Source organism: Gossypium arboreum, chromosome 4, assembly GCF_025698485.1.
Source record: "Gossypium arboreum isolate Shixiya-1 chromosome 4, ASM2569848v2, whole genome shotgun sequence".
Classification (NCBI taxonomy): domain Eukaryota; kingdom Viridiplantae; phylum Streptophyta; class Magnoliopsida; order Malvales; family Malvaceae; genus Gossypium; species Gossypium arboreum.
Genome location: NC_069073.1, coordinates 93,731,027 through 93,739,087, shown reverse-complemented (window position 1 = coordinate 93,739,087; position 8,061 = coordinate 93,731,027). Strand labels below are relative to the sequence as shown.

The following is an 8,061-nucleotide window of genomic DNA, read 5'->3' as shown; positions in this document are numbered from 1 at the left end:
AACCATCAATCTTTTTATTTAAGAGTTCTACCTGATTAGAGAGCATGGTGACCGAATCGACGTTATAAACACTGGCTGTTTTTGTTGGCTTTGTCCTCATGACTTGCCACTGATAGTTATTTAGTGACATCTCCTCTATAAACTCATAGGCATCTTCAGATGTTTTATTATTGATGGTTCCGCCAGCAGTTGCGTCAACCATTTGTCGAGTCGAAGGATTCAGGTCATTATGGAACGTTTGAACCTATAGCCAAAGCGGTAACCCATGGTGAGGGCACCTTCTCAAAAGGTCCTTGTATCTCTCCCATGCATCGTAGAGTGTTTCTAAATCCATCTACACAAAAGAAGAGATATCAATACGTAATTTAGCTATTTTAGTCGGCGGAAAATATTTTAGTAAAAAATTTTCAGTCATTTGTTCCCAAGTAGTAATTGACCCTCGTGGTAACGAGTTCAACCACTGTTTAGCTTTGTTCCTCAATGAAAAAGGGAATAACAGAAGACGAATGGCATCATCAGAGACACCATTAATTTTAAATGTATTGCATAGTTTTAAGAAGTTGGCTAAATGAGTGTTGGGATCCTCATCCTGCAAACTATCAAACTGAACAAATTGTTGTATCATTTAAATAGTGTTAGGTTTTAATTCAAAAGTATTTGCAGCTACAGCAGGTCTAACTATGCTCGATTCAGTTCCTGTTAAATAAGGTTTAGCATAATCATACATAGTGCGTCGAACAGGATCTTGATTAACCGCAATTGCAAGTGGTAGCTGATTGCCTTGGTTTTCAGCCATCTCTTCGGTTGGGGGTTGAGTATCATCTTCTTGCTCATTCTCTGTGTATCTTATGCTTCTCTTTATTTCTCTTTGATTTATACGAACTGTACGATCGATTTTTTCGTCAAGAAGTAATGGTCCTGACGGATTTCTTCTAGTCATAAACTATAAAAACCTGTCAAGAGAAGGAAAAAGTAAGTAAATAAATAATAATAATAAATTAAAGTGCACGAAAAATAAATGGCTAAAGTAATAAAAATTGAGTGTTCCTAATATTTCAGTTCCCCGGCAACGACGCCAAAAACTTGATCGCATGATTTCGTGATAAGTTTTAAATATTTATAATTACTCGTTCTTAAACTAACTATTATCGCGATGTAGGCAAGTGTACCTATCGAACAGTAGTATAGTTTTAGCAAGACCAGATTGTAGAACCCAAAGGAACTAAAAGTACTAGTAATGACTGTATTTTTATTATCTAGCCTAAAAATAAAGAGGTTTTTGTTTTAACTAACTAATTATCTAAACTAATAACGCACAGAGAATGGAATTGGGGAATTGCTTTTGGAAAAATCGATTGAATGAAGACAATACCTAACGAAAAATCCACCTAGATTGTACTTATTATTCTGGCTCCGAATCGGACGATTTATTCATTTAACTTGTTCCGTAGAGATCCCTAAGTTATGTTATTATCCCTATTCAAGACTAATAATGTTTAGTCCCTAGATTGAATAACAGAGACTTTTCTCTAATTAACACTCTAGGGTTGCATTAACTCTATCTATGGATCCTATTATTAGGTTTCCTTAATTTGGAAAAATCTTGTCACCCTATGTCTAGGCGCGCAATCAACTCCGCTTAATTATGACAAATGTACTCTTAAATAGGGTCTATTCCTCCTCTAAATAAGAGCTTATCTTGAATCAGTATCCTGGGATATCAAAACAAGAATTAAGAACACATAATTAAGAACAAGTCAAATATTTATCATACAATTCAAAAAATAATAACAAGATTCGTCTTAGGTTTCATTCCCCTTAGGTATTTAGGAGATTTAGTTCATAACTAAATAATAAAACATCTCAGAATAATAAAGAATACAAAACATAAAGAGAACCCAAAACTCCTGAAGGGGAATTGAGGAGAGATCTTTAGTCTTGATGATGAACCCGGCTTCTAAGATGAATAAATCGGCTTTCTTGGAGTAATTCCTTACCCTCTATTCCGTCCTCCTCTTTCTTCCTTCTCTCAAGTGTATTTATAGGCTTTGGAATGCCTAAAAGCCCTTAAAATTAGCCTTTTCCGAATTGGACTTGTAACACCCCAAACCCAGCCTAGACGTTATGATCGGATCCGACATGCCACATCGAAGTGTTCAAAACATTTTATATTGTTGATCCAGAAAAACTTACTTAGTGTTTTAAAAGATAATTTAATTATAGGTTAAAGTAAATGGAAGCTGTGCACCAGGTAGGAAACCGGAAAAGAGGTGGTGAGTCAACGAACTGCTTAAGTACCAAGCTCCCTTCGGATCCAATCCTAGACATGCATACCGCCATTGCCACACCTTAACGTCATGGATATTTCTAGGAAACCGATTTGATTAAGTCATCTTTAGGAAAAGTGATTAATTTTGGAAAATACTTTCATTGCGGAAGCTTTGCTTGTTGTCGTGTTATTTTGAAATCAATTGTTGTTTTTGAAAACGTGCCCTAAAGCTATCCAATTTCAACAGTTAAAATAAGTAATACCTATCTTACTAATACATATTAAAACCATCAAAAATAATTAAGCAGCCTTATTACATTTAAAAACCCAAAACTTCAAACATAAATAAAAGGATGTCCAATTCACCAGAAGAAAATCAAACTTTCAGAACGAGTGGCCACTCCGAATTCCTTCACAGCTCCAAGCCCACTATGGTTGGGGATTTCCTGCGTTGATGAAAACAAAAGGGGTGAGTTTGGGAAACTCGGTGTGTAAGGAAAACCCATTCAAAGCCCAAGTCGGCTCCACCTATTGGGCCTAAGCCCATTCAGTAATAAAGGGTGCTGGGCGAGCCCTTTCAGATTACAATAAACTAGGCCTTAGCCCTTATTCAGATAACAAGATGGCCCATAGGCCCATTTCAAAATACATGCAACATCAATAACATATGCAAGCTCATTTGGGAGACTACTCAACCCACCAACCACTACACTCCACCCGTACCAGCCCTACACTCCATGTGGGAATAGCTCAACCCACCCATTAACACTCCACATTTCTTGCCTTTGCGCTCGGTTATCAATAAATTGAGGCAAAGCCTCCAAGACGTGGACAAACCACTTTCAGTACTTCCTCCGTCAATATCCCACTCCCATGCATCGATAATAACAACATGGCATGCAAGAAATAACAACATCAAACATGCATTTACGTCAATTTAACCCTAGGGGTATTTCTGGTAATTTATCTACTAGGGGTAAAAGCGTAAATTTTCCACTTTTAAAGGTATTTCAGTAATTTATCTATCTTAAGGTTTTTCATGCATATTCCTACTTTTCACGTACTAACGTAATCACGTCTCGAGGGTTATTACCGAATTGGGCCCGTTGGCCCATCATTCCAATTTTGGCCCATTAAGCCCAAAAATATCGAGGGCACGTAAATCATGCACTTTGCGTCCAAACATTGCAGCTTACCAAAAACATTAATCGATTTACCTCACGAGCATTCGCACACTCGCAAATCTACAAAATACCGGTTTTCGACATTTCGGATTTTCGACTTTTACCGATCTAGACTAAGAAAGAGGGTGTTAGTTACACACCTGTTTGCGACGATATACTGACGAGATCCACACACGAACTGCCTACAATTTGATTACTAACACGTTAATCTAACTATTCAAATACGAACTACGTATTAACCCCTTACAATATTTGGCCAACCACACCTACAGATCATAGTAAGCTTATAAGAAAACAATAAGCAACTCATTAACAAATTTTTGTCAATGTTAACCACATAATCATAATTTCACTGCAAGTTGTCTTCCTGAGCAACAATCACTAAATTATTTATAAATGGAGCTACGAAACTCCAAATCAAGTTCCGTTAATTTTCCCTGAAAATAGACTCATATATCTTCTATCCATAAAATTTTCAGAATTTTTGGTATGGCAAATCAATACCAGATATTTCTTAAAGTTTCCCATGTTTCACTGTTTGACTAATCTGACCACTCTTCATTTCGAATCAAATTTCTCATTGTACAGAATTCAAAATATGTTCTCGTTTATTCCATTTGAAACTAGACTCATTAATCTTTAATTACATAATTTATTCAGCTTCTAATTCATCTCCCACAATTTATGGTGATTTTCCAAAGTCACGTTACTGTTGCTGTTCCAAACAGATTTATGACCAAATTCACTCTTTCACACATAAGTTGCATGCATGTTATTTAAACATGTATATCACCAATCAATCATCACATATCTATGATTTTACTTAAGTATAATCTCCATTTCATCATTTTAATGCACAACATGTTAGCCGATTTTTCCCTTTAGCATCTAAGGCACATGCATGTTCATTTGTTTGGCTCAACTTCACCTATCTTCCATTTTTCATCAAAAGAACATGAAACAACAACCATTTCCTTCATTTTAATTCATGACCAAATGCTCACAACACAACCAAAAACCAAAATATGCTTCAAGAGTGAAGGTAGAATCAAGAAGAACTCATGAACATCAAGATAGAAGCAAACTACCATGAACTTACCTTCAATTTTCTTCCCCAAGTGACCAAACATTCAAGAGCTTTCTCCTCTCCTTTCTCTTCTCTAACTTTCGGCTATGATGAACAAAGATGGACAAAACTTTGTTCTTTTCACCCCTTTTTCTTTTAATAAAATTTCATATTTCATCCATTTAATTCTTTAATACAAAAGACATGAAATGCCCATCATGGAACATTTACCTAAACCATTATCATGGAACATTTACCTAACCCATTATCATGGAATATTTACCTAATCCATTATCATGGAACATTTACCTAACCCATTATCAATTTGTACCATGAATTATGGATATCAAGTGCTTATATTGTCTACAACAACATGATGGCTGGCCACTTCATGTAAAATGGGAGGTTTGTCATGCAAATCCTCCTATTTTGCACTCCTATTTATTTGGCCACTTCAATTTAGCCTATAGCATTTTCAAACATTTTCACATAGGTCCTATTTCATAATTTCACCCCTTTTTTCTTATGGAACAAAAATTAACTAAAATTGTCGGGTTCTATCTTAAGCTTGGGCCTTCTAGAGGCCCACTAACATAATTAAACCTATGCCAACATTCACAGAATTCCCGAAAATTGGGGTGTTACAGGACTCAACTTGGGCTCGGCAAGGACACGCCTATGTACGATTACTTCAGGTAGTGCTCGAGCTTGCCAAATTGACACGGTCATGTGGTCTGCCTGTGTGAGGAGGTCTAGGCCGTGTTGATTTCGTACTTTGGCCCATTTTCTTTGTTTTTGGCCCGTTTCTCGTTCCTTTCGCTCTCCTATGCTCTCCTAAGTGTAAAACATGGAATTAAAGCATTAGGAGCATTGAATTCACCAATTCTAATGGAAAATCATCCATAAAATGCATTAAACATGGGGTAAAAATATGTATAAATTACGATTTATCAATAAGCAAATAAACATCTCAATAATATAATCCACTCAAACTATATTATCATATTCACATTAAATCACAAACTTACAATTTCATGTATATCATATGCTTTCACTTATAAAATTAGTTGGAACCGAATGTACATACATATATTAACAAAGTACATTTACTCTCATACACAAATACTCATGAATCAAAATATAACTTAATATACATATTCATAGTATATGGCCAAATATAATACTCATATATACATATGTTCGATTAATAACTTGTAAAATTTAGCATAACATATGAAATGGCCAACTTACCTTAATTTCAAATAAGTGATAAACTAACTCATACCTGATCGTTTAGTTCATTTTACACATTCGAACACAACTTATCATTGCCCGTTGAACCATTCGAAATTGAATAGGATACTCGGATAATCACATATATTGAATAATGCCAACGTCTCGGACGTGGTCTTACATGCTATATCATATCGATGCCACTATCCCAGACAGAGTCTTACAAGAATCAAGTACGATTTCGATGTCCCAGACATGGTCTTACTTATAACCACATATATCGATGCCAACGTCCCAAATGTGGTCTTACACAAAAACACATATTGGATCCTATGTCATGACATATGTATCCTAGCTATTCCTAAGGTTTTTAAGGGACGTTCGGACGTCGTAACTCAGTCGAAACGAATTCATAAACATAGTTGGCAAGCTTGTACACATTCGGCTAACTCATAGATATATTCACATATTTCATTTCAGCATATATAGTTCACATTTAATTAAAATTAACAACGTCTATTTGCTTATAAACTTACCTCGGAAGATGAAAATCAGAACAGGATGACTAGTCAACAACTTTGGTTTTTTCCCCGATCCAAATCCGATTTCTTTGGTTCTTGATCTAAACATATTCAAATTAAACTTCATTCAAGCATATTTTCACTCAATTTAGTCCAAAAACACATAAATGAGCAAATTACCCTTTTACCCCTGACATTTCACACTTTTTACAATTTAGTCCAAATTGCACAAAGCACAAAACATGCAAAATTTGCACACACCATGCCTAGGCAAAATGTTCCTAGTGTTCATACAAGTTCATACATTGCTTTTATTTCACATTTTAGTCCCTCAATTTATTATTTTTGCAATTTAGTCCTAATTACTTAAAATCATCAATAATTCCAATACAAAACATGTTAATCCAAAACATGTCTTTCATATTTCATCAACTCATCACATAGCTCAAATATTCATCAATGGCATAACACAAAATATTCATAAAAATAAAAAAAATTCAAGCTTGGGCTTTGTAGATATCATAGCAACGATCTCAAAAACGTAAAAATTATCAAAAACCGAACTAAAACTCACTTTGAATAAAGATTCAATAATGATGAATGCCCTAATCTTTATTCTTTTATTTATTTTTATTTTCGACAAGAACAAAACGGTATGAAACCTTTGTTTTATTTTTTTATGTTTTAATATAACATATATTATTTCATAAATTACCTTATTAACCTTTGTTATATTAAGGTCATGACCGTCCACCACTAACTCCAATGGTCAATTTGCAACATAAATACCTCAATTTAAAAAGACAACTGTAATATCCTGAATTAGGGCTTAATCGGAATAGTGGTTTTGTGACCACAAATATGAGATAGAAATAATAATTTTATAATTATTTTGATGATTATGATATGAGCATGATTGTGTGAAAATTTCGTGATGAAATTCTATGCCTAAAGTGCTTAAATTGAAAGTAGGGACTAAATCGAATAAGTTGCAAAACTTGCATTCTAGAAGTTTTTAGTATGAAATTGTTTTGGAATATTAATGATGAGGTATTAAATAGAAATTTGACCAATTTTAAGTTCATGGACAAAATTAGGACATGGAAGGAATTTTTGGAAAGTTTAGTAGTAAGGGTATTTTGGCCATTTAGTTATTAAAATGAATTAAAAACAAAATTAAAAGCCAATTTTTGTCCATCTTCTTCATTAGGCCGAAATTTCAAGGGTTATCCATAGCTAGGGTTTGTTTCAAGCTTCCAAGCTACATAGTAAGTGATTCCAAGCCCCGTTTTTAATGTTCTTTACGTTTTTGGAATCCCGGTAGCTCGATTAAGCTTATGTTAGCAATAATTCAACCTAGGGTTTATATTTGGAAAAATACCCATAGGTGAAATTTGTGTATTTTGATGTTTTATGATAGAATATGAGGTTTTAAATTATATTAGACAACTTGTGCTACTCGGTTTTGAGTGAAAACGAGTAAAAGGGCTTAATCGACAAAAATACCTAATAGTCACAAGTATATGTTAGAGAGAGAATTTGATGTTGCCATAGAAGGGAAAAATTATCAGCATGTTATAAAACATAAGAATAAGGAATAAAGTTTAATTCCCGAGCCTAGGGGCAAAAGTGTAATTATGCAAAAGTTTAGGGGCAAAAGTGTTATTTTTCCAAAGTTCGTATTAAATGCTGTTTTGATGAATGTATGTATTAAATAAGATTAATTTGGTATTATAGATCAAGAAAAACAAGATTCAAGTCACGATCGAGGAAAAGAAAAGATTGTGG

General features: G+C 34.3%; 1 non-coding gene across 1 annotated transcript; it reads left to right on the top strand.

Annotated features, from left to right (window-relative positions):
• Window positions 1-260: 260 nt before the first annotated feature.
• Window positions 261-367, top strand: LOC128292555 (small nucleolar RNA R71). Its single transcript, XR_008282540.1, has one exon. It is a non-coding gene; the product is annotated as a small nucleolar RNA R71 (small nucleolar RNA).
• The last annotated feature ends 7,694 nt before the right edge of the window (window positions 368-8,061 follow it).